This window comes from Paramisgurnus dabryanus, chromosome 10 (genome assembly GCF_030506205.2).
Source record: "Paramisgurnus dabryanus chromosome 10, PD_genome_1.1, whole genome shotgun sequence".
NCBI lineage: Eukaryota > Metazoa > Chordata > Actinopteri > Cypriniformes > Cobitidae > Paramisgurnus > Paramisgurnus dabryanus.
In genome coordinates, this window is record NC_133346.1 from 36384122 (window position 1) to 36396549 (window position 12428).

Genomic DNA, 12428 nt, shown 5'->3' on the forward strand with positions numbered 1-12428 from the left:
ATTTGTTGTGTATTTTGCTTGTTATCAGAAATTATCTACTCTAAAAGGTCACTGATGTTATTGATTCTTTGTAGAAGTTTACTGGAAGTTACGTTGGTTCCACAAAAGTCATTTGTTTATGTTGTTACTGCAGTTCTTACAGTATTTTTCAAGTTGTATTCTTCAAATACAATGGCATAATGTTGTAAAGATGCCTTCACACGACATCAACACCTCCGTGCAGCTGTGGTTGTACAGTAAATTATCATTGGTTGTATTCAAACTGAACAATATACTGTTCTACCGAATATCTAGCAGTAAGTGTATCGACATAAAAACAGTGTTTAAACTCATTGTTTACTTCATTATATTTCTCTCCAGGGAAAAGTCAGTATGCATGGGTCAGAGGTTTTTTATAAATCACACATTTTGAATAGGAAGAAGTGTACACCTCTTTCAGGGCAAGTTTTGTGCATATGCAATGATTATAAATTAGGCCAAAGACTATTTTTACTACACCCTGATACACAACACCATAGAATTTAATAGGATGTCTTAACTTTTTCACACAACTGTATGTTGGGTTAGGCTATTTTCAATTTGAACATATAGTCTATAGCAACTTATAAACTTGGACAATTTCAAAAGTCACTGTCATTTAGAAGTTGTCTTTATTCATAAAATAAAAGCAATAGGATGGGGAAAAATAATTCAAAAAATTAGAAAGAAAACTAGATAGGGTAAAAGTTTGTTAACACACTTTATGTTGGCTATATAAGAGACCAGAACCAGGAAATAAATATAAAATCCACGGAACCATCTGTTTTACTAATTAGGTTTCTTAAACATATTAGTTTTTGTTTATATTACTTTTTATATTATTTTTAAGTAATGTGTTAAATGTCTACTTTGTTCATAGACAGACTGGCAGACAGACTGGCAGACAGACAGACAGACTGACCCAGGTCTGAAATCAGAGATGATAAAGATCCCAGAAGAGACACCAAATATATTACATTTGGATATATTTAAACATATCAGAACATAAAGCAGAAAATAGATAAATGATTAAGGAAATCAATTACGTGTAAAAAAAAATTATAATATGTAAAGAATAATTCATAAAAATAAATAATATGAATAAAGACATCATCATACACATTGACCATTTTGGATTTAATGTTAAAAAAGTCTCTTTAAATCTGTCTGAAACGATTTTGTAATAAAAAAACCACACACACTTGTTCCAGTATTGACCACAGGGGGCGCACTCTGATACACAGTTTATACACACACACAATATTGTTTCTGTGAAACCGACCCCATGAGAACCTAAGGGAATTTTCAGGGAAACACTGCCAGACATGTTAAAGTGGCCATTTCTATTCATTTCAATGGGTGTGCCGGTGGGGACCTCGAATCAGGTCCCCACCGTTCAGGAGGTCCCCACGGGTTTGGTGTGCAAACAGGTCCAAGTCCACATCGGGATATAAAAACAAGTACACACACACACACACACACACACACACACACACACACACACACACACACACACACACGAGATCATGTTCTTCAAGGTTGAGCTGCCCTGCCCCCATTAAGTTATTCCATATGCAACCTTCATTTCATTGGTTAATACAAATTTATCAAAGACAACATCTTATATTTATTACATCAATTATTCAATGATTAATACTGATTAAGTAAGAAATACATTGCATATTTTATCCTGTGAATATTAAAGCATTGGTTAATAACATCATTAAATACTTTTCCCCCTCAGGCCTCTCTCTTATCTTGATCAATTTCCAGACGTAAATTCCTCGCTAATCCTCCTTGCAGCACACACACAAAAGCTGGTAACTTTCCACTCTCAAACACAAACACCTCATTTCTACATAATAGCTCAGTGCATATATGAAACACACAATGTTTATAGAATAAAATGATTAATTAAAGAAATATAAAATGGAACAAAATCAATTTCCACAGTCCTTATTTGGACATCTTTGTAACTTTAACACTTTTAGCAATCAGCATGAAATGTAGGCAGTAAATATGTAAAACATAATTATTCAACAACACAACAATACTCCATTGTTCATGAATTGGTTAAATGCATTCATTAGTTAAACATACTAATTTTCACTTTCTCTAAATATAACATAGTTATAAAGCAAACAACTTGGTTATTGAAACCATCTGTTCTGCGTGTTTTCCCTTCAGGGCTTTGTTATCAGCGTTTGCTGGTTTCTCCCCCAACCGAAACCACAGCCTCTCAACTTTACACACAGACATTTACTCACATCAGGGGCGTAGCCAGTAATGGGCCAGGGCGGCACTGGCCCGCCCACATAACTCCCTGGCCCGCCCAGGCAAGTTTAACCAAAATACATTTTTAGTTTATTTTTTATTATTCAAATGTATTTAATAAAATATATTAACATAAACCGGCTTTATTATTGACTGGTGTGTGTTTAATTTGCTTTCTAAATAAAATGGAATTGTTGAAGCAAGTTGTAGGAAGCTTCCGAAACGTAATTGGTTGCTTGGTTGCTAGGAGTTCTGATAGATAGACTCTGTGGGGGGCGGCGGCCGACGGGCTCTGGCAGTCTGCCAGCTAACTTTGCTAACTGCTTTTTTAGCTAATATTAACATTGCCACAATAATGGCTAAAGTTTCTTTAATGTGTTATTTAAAAAAGCAAGATTTGATGAAGAAGATACGCCACTGCCTCCATCTACCGAGTCTTACCAGCCCAGTTCTTCAGACGCTGGTGGCGCTGGCTGCCGCTTGCTCTCTGGCGGCAGTTCCAGTGCTCTCGCCCGGTCAGTCTGACACAGGTTACCCGCCGATCTAACTGCAATTGATGAACCACCTTCACAACCCAATTTGCATCCATGAGTTACAACCCGCCTCAACAACCTTTTGTTTTTTAAAAAAGAACTCTGTGACTCTTTGGACTATAATGAGATCATTTCTGTTTTCAACATCAAACCCAGGCGTTTGCGTCTTTTGTAGAATTAAAACAACAAAGGTAGGCATGCTGTTTAACTAATTTCCTTATTTTTGCTCGTGAAGTGATTTAACTAAGTGGTGTGTTGTGTATAGATGTATGCCAGCCTTATAGGTTAAACTTACATTGTTTAATTTAAATGAGTTGCTATTTTTGGCACAAAAGCTTCATTTCCAACAGGCTGATTGCACTGTATATGGTTGATTTAACATAACTTAGGCAGTGTGTTGTTGTTATTTATTTCAAACCGTGCTCTGCTGAGAGTTTTCGTCATTTCAATTTATTTTTAGCCTACTTTATTTCAGGTGAACTGTTTTTGCCTGGTTTGTTCAGCCTTTATTGAGCTCTGTTGGTTGAACATGTTTAGACAGTGTTTTATTATTGACTTTGCCAAAAATTGAAAAGTAAAGATGTCACTGTTTTTGCAGTTTGTCTATTGTTTTTTTCCACTCTAAGGTTTAATTATTATTTAAGTAATTTTATTCTGATAAACTATAGGCCCACTCACTTTTGCTCCGGCCCGCCCAAAATACAATTTCTGCCTACGCCCCTGACTCACATATCTCAGCACAGAAAGCATAATGGCACATATGAATTATAACATAACATACTGATTAATAAAACAACATAAAAATCCCACACTACCAGCATCACAGCCTGTCTCAAATAAAGGCCTGGTCTGTTTTTTAGTTTCGGGTTGTATTTCATCTTCTAAAACCCGTCAAATAGTCTGTTTAAGACAGTTCTATGGTGCAGATTGAACACGCTAAAGTTTTTTTTGCTTACTGGTAGATGTCACGTGACAGACGCAGTCGTTCCGTTACTCATCACTATGACAACACAACAAGCTTCGTCGCCAGGAATGAGGTGATGATGACAGTAGCGAAGTGGCAATCGGGAGAGTCAGGACTTTTCCCGGTGGGTCGGTAGTGTTTTGAGGCCGCTGATAATAGCCGGGCTTTCAGTCTTTTGTCATGCATGCACTCCCGCCACACATTGTATTTCTCGCGCGGAAACACTATTTATCATATTTAATATGCTGCAGCGCCCAAAATGTATCTGGCTGCACTGCTCTCTCTATCAAGCCTGTCTCCCCTGGAGTTCTAGTCGAGCGAGCCAATACAAAAAAAAGAGAAAGAGGCTACACAATAGCCAATCAGAAAATAGCACTGTTGTATCTGGGTAAGATTTCACGCAACAACCAATAAAAAACATATCCTTGTTTGCTTTATTTATACTGCCAATAATTTTAGACTGTTGTTATTACACGAACTAATTTGTTAAACACATTCAAATTAAAAATAAAACGTAATATGTGGTAACCTCCTGCTGTTATGCTGGAACAATTAAATTAAAAGCCTGTCTCTTATAGACGCCTGGTGTGATGATAGGTTTGGAAATAAAAGCCCGGGCTATTATTTGAAGTTTTATGGTAATGAATGTTTGGTCATTGTGATTAGAGCTGATGCTGGTTAAAAAAATGGCATCAGTGAAAGTGGAAAAAATATAAATCTATAATATGTTTATGACACTTTTTGGACATGGACATTTTTGTCCCCTGTGAACCTATGTTTAACATTTTTTTTAATTGATGCACAAGGGATAAAGTTCAGGTTTTAAAGTTTGGGTCAACCTGTGGCACAGCTTTAAATCTAAAACTTATAAAATCCTGTCAGAGGTCCAAAATGTCATTGAAACACACCAATGGCTTTGCTGTCATCAGGATAAAACATGTTACCCCTCGAACCCTTCGCCCTAACAGAGCATCCCCACAAAACAAACCCCAATTTAACCCCTGAACATATATAGTATATTCTTATTATTTTTTAACACATCAATAGTTATGCACTGGCACAGAGTTAGACTCTTTTGATTCCACACAAAAACAGAATGCGTGCGGCATGACATAACGGAACATCCTGGATCAGTTTTTTCGCTCTTCTTTAATCTTTTTTTAATGTATTATAGAAGTATCGGATCAGGACTCTGTATCGGCAGATACTCAAAATCAAATGACTCGGACTCGGACTTGAGGGCAAAAAAATCTGATCGGAACATCCCTATTTAATACACAATTAGGATGACCATGAATTAACTTTGCATAGTTGATTTAAAAAGCTTATTTGCATATAATACAAGCATTGTCTGAATACAAATGAAAAATAGGCTTTTACTTAATTATTATGACAAGATTATCATATTGCCTAATATTAGACACCCAAACCAAACAGAAGTTTAAGATCATATACATCTTGAACGTAGATATATAAATGAACACAGAGGAGGAAAGTTTAACACTGTGAAGCACAAGCAAACATGCTGAAGGCGGCTAAAAACCATCAGGATATAATTACGGGCTTATTTATTGCATTTGGAGCCTTACCTCCAGATAAAGTAATAAACTGGGCCGGGTTTCCCAAAAGCATCGTAAGCCTAAGTAGATCGTAAAAACGATTGTACGAATCATCTTAGAATTACGGGCCGTTTCCCAAAAGCTTCATAGCTTAAGTAGCACTTGAAAATCATCGTAGATCTACGAGTGCTCTGGAGTAATCGTTCATTCATAAGTGCATCGTAAGACAGCAGTGTTACAAGGTCACCTGCAGGACAACCAGCAAATTGCACTCCTGCAATAACGATAATGTAATGTTTTAAATGTAGGCTATATTTATTTATTGGGGTTTTCTTTGTTTATTTGTTTAAATTACTTTAATATAATATATTTAAATGACTAAACATAAATTAATAAAGAAGGAAAACGTATTGGTTCAATTTTGGTAAAAGTTGGTACTAGCAAATTGATAAATGGTTCCTACCAATTGCTGCTATAATTCATCTAGGCTACAGTAAAAAAAAATTTTTAAGGGTATGGAAACCAAATGAATACAGTGTTTCCCACAGATCTGAAATTTGTGACCAGTCACGGAAAGTAGGGACACAAGTCGGATCTGGGCATTTTGAGTTATTCACAGATTCTGAAAGTGCAGTTTCTAAGCTTTCCAACGATGTGTAACACATGAAAATCTGATAAGATTTGGAGAAGTTGTGGCCATTTGAATGTAGGAACTCAGAAATACTCAAACCGAGAAAATCGAGATGAAAGGGACTCTTCTTTTCAGCTGGGGGAGACAATAGGGCTCATTTACATCTCATTTAGCTAAGCCATGCCCCCTGTAAAACCCTTTTTGAGATGTTCTAGCATCTTATGTAGTATTTTATGACCAAATGACAACCCGCAAAAATAAACATGACTCTTTTACCTTTGTGGGGATCACAAGTCGAATCCAGTCTGTTTCAGATTATCCAATGACCATTATTTGTCCACAAATGCGTATAATCCGTGAAATATAGATTGTTTACATTAGATTTCGCATGAATGTCTGGTAATACAATATAATATATAATCTGAAGACTATTTAAATCGTAACATGTAAGGGTATATGAGCTTACACTCCGTTAAACACATGAACCCGCCTTCAAAGTTTGTATTTAAAATAGGGAAGTAGTATAATAGATCATCCAAACAGCGCCGTCGAAAACGTGACATCCTTTAGAGAGGTTACCAATGGCTCGCTCGTTCCTCCATCAGCCAATGACTTCATGGAAAATATTGATAGACAAAACATGTAGCCAATTATATGAAGAATACAACTATATCTGTGTAACTTCTGTGTGTTTGGACTCATGCTGCGCTGCAAGAACTGACATACAGATGACGTCAAAGTACCGCGAGAGCGAGTCGAAATTAAACTACTCCGTAAGATTTCTTTGAAGAGCTCTCGCGGTACTTTGACGTCATCCGACTGCGGCGCCGCATAAAGTCAGTGACGCGGCTGACGTACGATGCGGCTGACTGTTATTTGTTCCGCCCCAGCTTCTTTTATTTTTCTTTTGTTTTGTGCGCCCGAGCTTTACAGTCTGGGGAGACGCAGGCTATAAGTTTGAAAAAAAAAAAACTTAGCAAACATGTCTGAGGAACAGGGCAGCGCGTCACTACAGTCACGTGACTTCACGCTCGAGCCGGAAGAGAAGACAATGCTGAATAAAGTCGTAATTCTGCTATTTTTGGACCAAACTGTATTTTCGATGCATCAACACAATCTTACTGACCCACTGATGTCACATGGACTACTTTGATGATGTTTTTATTAACTTTCTGGACATGGAAACCATACATAGATTTTCAATGAAGGGGAAAGCTCTCGGACTAAATCTAACGATAAAACATCTTAAACTGTGTTCCGAAGATGAACGGAGGTCTTCCGAGTTTAGAACGACATAAGGGTGAGTTATTAATTACATTATTTTCATTTATGGGCGAACTATCCTTATTTAGTAGTCACGCTGTTCCCTTTGGGGGCGGAGGCGAAAACACAAGCTCATACAGTATGTAAATATACACACAGACAATGACGCCCCCCGCTGCACGCTAGAATCTCCGGAAAAACAAGCCTATTTTAACCGCAAAATGTACGCTTTTAAATATACAAAAACTGCTATCTCAAACATGGAGAGGCTTCTTCGTGATCTTAACTAACAGATTCTGCAATAAAACGAAAATCACAAATTTCGAAAAAAAAACTTTGTTTCTCATTTTCTCGAAACTTGTGCTGCCGACTTGAGTCCCTGGTTTCCGTGATGGGTCACATTTACTTGTGGTGGTAGCTGGTGAAAAGGGCAATCATTATTATCCACCGACAAAAAAATGTTCTACTATACATGTGACAAAGAACTAATAATGTGTGACACAACACAATACTTTGATTTATTAAACATTAATATTAATTTCACATTATAGTTCATTAACACTCTGGGGTCGGCTGTGGCGCGGGCGCCGCAAACTCTTTATTTTTCGATCACTCCCCAAAGAGACTTAGATAACTCTGCTGATTTTGACATACAGATATGATTTATACATCATTTAAAACGTTAAATTGTCTAGTTTTTTTCTGTCCACTCCCAATAAAAACAGCATGTTGTGCTTTTCGCAAAATTAAGAAAATAAACATGATGCGCGTTTTGTTCTCTCTCCCTCAGTGAAGTCCTTTCAGAAACACGTCAGAAAAATGAACTCTAACTTAACGAATATTTGTCATATAAACAAAAGATAAATGTCTACATAATGCTTGGAATGTCTGCTTTTGGAAGATGTAAGTGAAATCGAAAACAAATATTGAAATTCGTTGTTAACTGTATTAGAAGAGAGAGATGTACCGTCTTTCTTCTGTAGCTTCATTATCTATAATGAGCCACGCCCCGCTCCATTGAAGAAAAGAGCAGAGATCATCCATATTCATTAGTCAACCCCACAGTCAATGGACATTCCATTCCGTCTCTGCAGCCATTCACTGCTGTGTTGAGTTTTAATCCGAGTGCTGGAAACATGACATCTACTTGTTTACTCTTGACTGTAACTAAAGTTATCTCCAGACGCGAGTGTGACTCGATCGACGTCCAAACGCACACACAAACACACAATACCTCATATTTGAAGCGCTTTGTGGTATCATTATAAAAGATGCGATTGCACACATCACATACTTGTTTACTCGCGCCTAAATCTCCAGACAGACGCGAGTGTGTGTGCTTCGTCAGTGTGACGGGATCGATGTCCGACATCTAAATCCTTATTTACTTGCGGATGTGTGTCAGTTTCTCCAGACACGAGTGTTTTCTTTGTCTTCCGTCAAACAGCTGAGGCGACGGGAACGCACATACACAAACACGCGAGTCAGGAAACTCGACGCGCTTTTTGGTATTCTTATAAAATACGCGATTGCAAACAGTACAATCCTTATTTAGTTGCGTCATATCTCCGCACAGCAAGTTTATTAAACACAGGATCACTCGCATGTGCACACATTCACTGCTTTCATGATCAACACGTGAGGTAATGGCGGCGGCTGTAAACAAACATTGATAAGTTTATCACGCGTGTCCCTGGTTGTGTTTCTACTATAATGATTACAAAAACACAAATAGGAGTCCAGACAACGATAGGCAGTTGTTCTTTTGAGCTTTTTACTGCACAAAAGTAAACCTACTTTCTTTGCTTTTTTATGCAGAAGGCATGTTTGGCATCTTTATGTAAAGCTTACAAAGTGTGTAGATTAAAGTATGGTTTTAAACTATTTTAATTGTTTCTTTTAGTTTCACATGAGTTACAACAAAGTTAATGTGATTAAATCTTTGGAAATTGTACATAATGAGCTTCAGTTTGATATGATGCCTATCTGTTTTCATTGTAATAAAAATAATATGATGCCTATCTGTTTTCATTGTAATAAAATAATATGGTAAAGTCAATGGGCCCAATCTTTAAAGTGAACTACCCTATTAAGATTCTGGCCTGGTGACCATCTGGGAGCACTTTTACTGTTTTCAACTTTGAACCTCATGTTAAAACTATTATCTTTCATTCAACTTTTATGCAGCAGGCATGTTTGGCATGTCTCTGTAAAGCTTACAAAGTGTGTAGATTAAAGTATATATTATTTAAATGTTATTTTTAGTTCACCACTATCTGCAACCTCTCTGCACCTTATCATATAGTGCATATTTAATCTTTTTTCTTTAAAATCTAAAGCTTTTTTTAATGTGTTTCCTATCAAAATTAAGCTCTTGATCTTCAGTTTACAAATATTTGTTCACATTTAGTTCAATGTCATCCATTATAAAGTTATATAAACTTACAAAAAACTGGTACAAACAATTTTATGAACTGAAGACTCAGCATGCCCCTCTTAGGTGATAATGGGCCCTAAACTCAGGGGTGAGTCAGAGAGGGGCATGCTTGAACCATCATATCAGAAATTTTTTGTACCATTTTTTTTGTCAGTTTCTATAGCTATTTATTTAATAACTTTTAACTAAATGTGAACAAATATTTGTAAACTGAAGATCAAGAGCTTCATTTTGATAGGAAACACATAAAAAAGCTTTAGATTTTAAAGAAAAAACAAATAAATGCACTCCATCCTCATATGATAAGGTGAAATCTCAAGCTTTTTTTAATGTGTTTCCTATCAAAATTAAGCTCTTGATCTTCAGTTTACAAATATTTGTTCACATTTAGTTAAATGTAATCCATTATAAAGTTATATAAACTTACAAAAAACTGTTACAAACAATTTTATGAACTGAAGACTCAGCATGCCCCTCTTAGGTGATAATGGGCCCTAAACTCAGGGGTGAGTCAGAGAGGGGCATGCTTGAACCATCATATCAGAATTTTTTTGTACCATTTTTTGTCAGTTTCTATAACTTTATAATGGATTACATTTTACTAAATGTGAACAAATATTTGTAAACTGAAGATCAAGAGCTTCCTTTTGATAGGAAACACATAAAAAAGCTTTAGATTTTAAAGAAAAAACAAATAAATGCACTCCATCCTCATATGATAAGGTGAAATCTCAAGCTTTTTTTAATGTGTTTCCTATCAAAATTAAGCTCTTGATCTTCAGTTTACAAATATTTGTTCACATTTAGTTAAATGTAATCCATTATAAAGTTATATAAACTTACAAAAAACTGTTACAAACAATTTTATGAACTGAAGACTCAGCATGCCCCTCTTAGGTGATAATGGGCCCTAAACTCAGGGGTGAGTCAGAGAGGGGCATGCTTGAACCATCATATCAGAAATTTTTTGTACCATTTTTTGTCAGTTTCTATAACTTTATAATGGATTACATTTTACTAAATGTGAACAAATATTTGTAAACTGAAGATCAAGAGCTTCATTTTGATAGGAAACGCATAAAAAAGCATTAGATTTTAAAGAAAAAAAAAATAAATGCACTCCATCCTCATATGATAAGGTGAAATCTCAAGCTTTTTTAATGTGTTTCCTATCAAAATGAAGCTCTTGATCTTCAGTTTACAAATATTTGGTCACATTTAGTTAAAAGTTATATAATAAAAAGTTATATAATCTTACAAAAAAATGGTAACAAACAATTTTAAGATCTGATGACACACCCATGATTTTAGGGCCATTATCACATAAGAGGGGCATGCTGAGTCATCAGTTTCAGTGCAATTCTCACCTTGCCAGGGCCTGTGTAATGCTGCAACCTCATTGGCTAGTGTGAATCCAGAAACAGGGTTAAATAGAGATCATATGGTCAGTTCATATCATCCTTGGATACAGTTAACTGCTATCTTCTGGACAACCTGGTTTGTTTTAGACCACATCTCAGATTTTTCAACGAATTTTCGCTTCTGAAAACTTGCAATGGATTCTGAAGGGTGAGTAATTTATAACTGTGTTAAGCTGCCTTGTTTTTGTTTGTTAAAAGATTTAAATGAGTAGTTGAACCTTTTTAAAAACATTGGCACTGGCTTTAACTATGCAAACTTATTTATATGTATTAAGATTTAAGTAAGTTCAGCTTAAATCAAGCAAAATTATCTGTGAATTGGTTAAGAAAAGTTAAACAAGACAAAAATACTACTAGTGAAATAACCTTTATTTTTTTTTGTACATACAGAAAGTACCACAGCAGGATCTACTTCATCTGCCCGGTATGCAAGAAGGCTCCACGCACTCTTCCTGGGCATCTCAGGACGGTCTGCATGCAGGGCCGAACTGAGGAGGACATCCATGCCACTGTGCTCCAGTCCAAAAAGGAGATGACTGAGTTCTCACAGAACGGGCGCTTCTGGGAGTACCACACACTTCTGGAGATTTTTGGAGCGGCTAATCCTCTTGCCAGGTAGTTTATTGAATTAAGTTGAAACTGGAATTTAGTTTATTTTCAGATATTTATATAATATAATAATAATACAAAGTAAGACATTCAGCTTTTTTCCAGTGTGCTTTGTACTGTTGCAGTACAATACTCAATATTCCATCAAATGTGTGTGTATTAACTGTTTTTTCTTTTATTAGTATGTTAAAGGAAATGGAGAAAAAGGGCTTGGTGGTGAGGAACATTCCTCCTATCATTCATTTGCCAGCGTCATATGCTCAGAGTGCTAGCTCCACACTACATGCTGAGAGAGAGATGCCAGCAGCTGTGGAAGCAACAGAAGAACCAGAGCCAGAGAATGATGAGAACAATGAGGAGTACTATCAGAGGTAAAGTTTCACTACATCTTTCACAGAAATAGCAGATGCAGAGATTGGATATGATTACTCTTGAAAATATACACAATCATTTGACCACCTGGTTTATTTTATTTTGCAGCAATGGGCCACGGTGGAGCGATGATGTCCGGGTGGAGATGGCGAAAAGGGGACTTTACAAAAAGTTCTCCATCAAACACCCACTGCTGGATGGTTTTAACCAGTATTTGCAAAAGGACATGCGCAACCGTAACACCAAACAAGAGGTAATTTTAAAAGAAAAGATACATGTTAATGTCACACACACACAATTTTTTTTTTTAAATAAATACATTTGAAAAAAACATATGTTAAACTTTA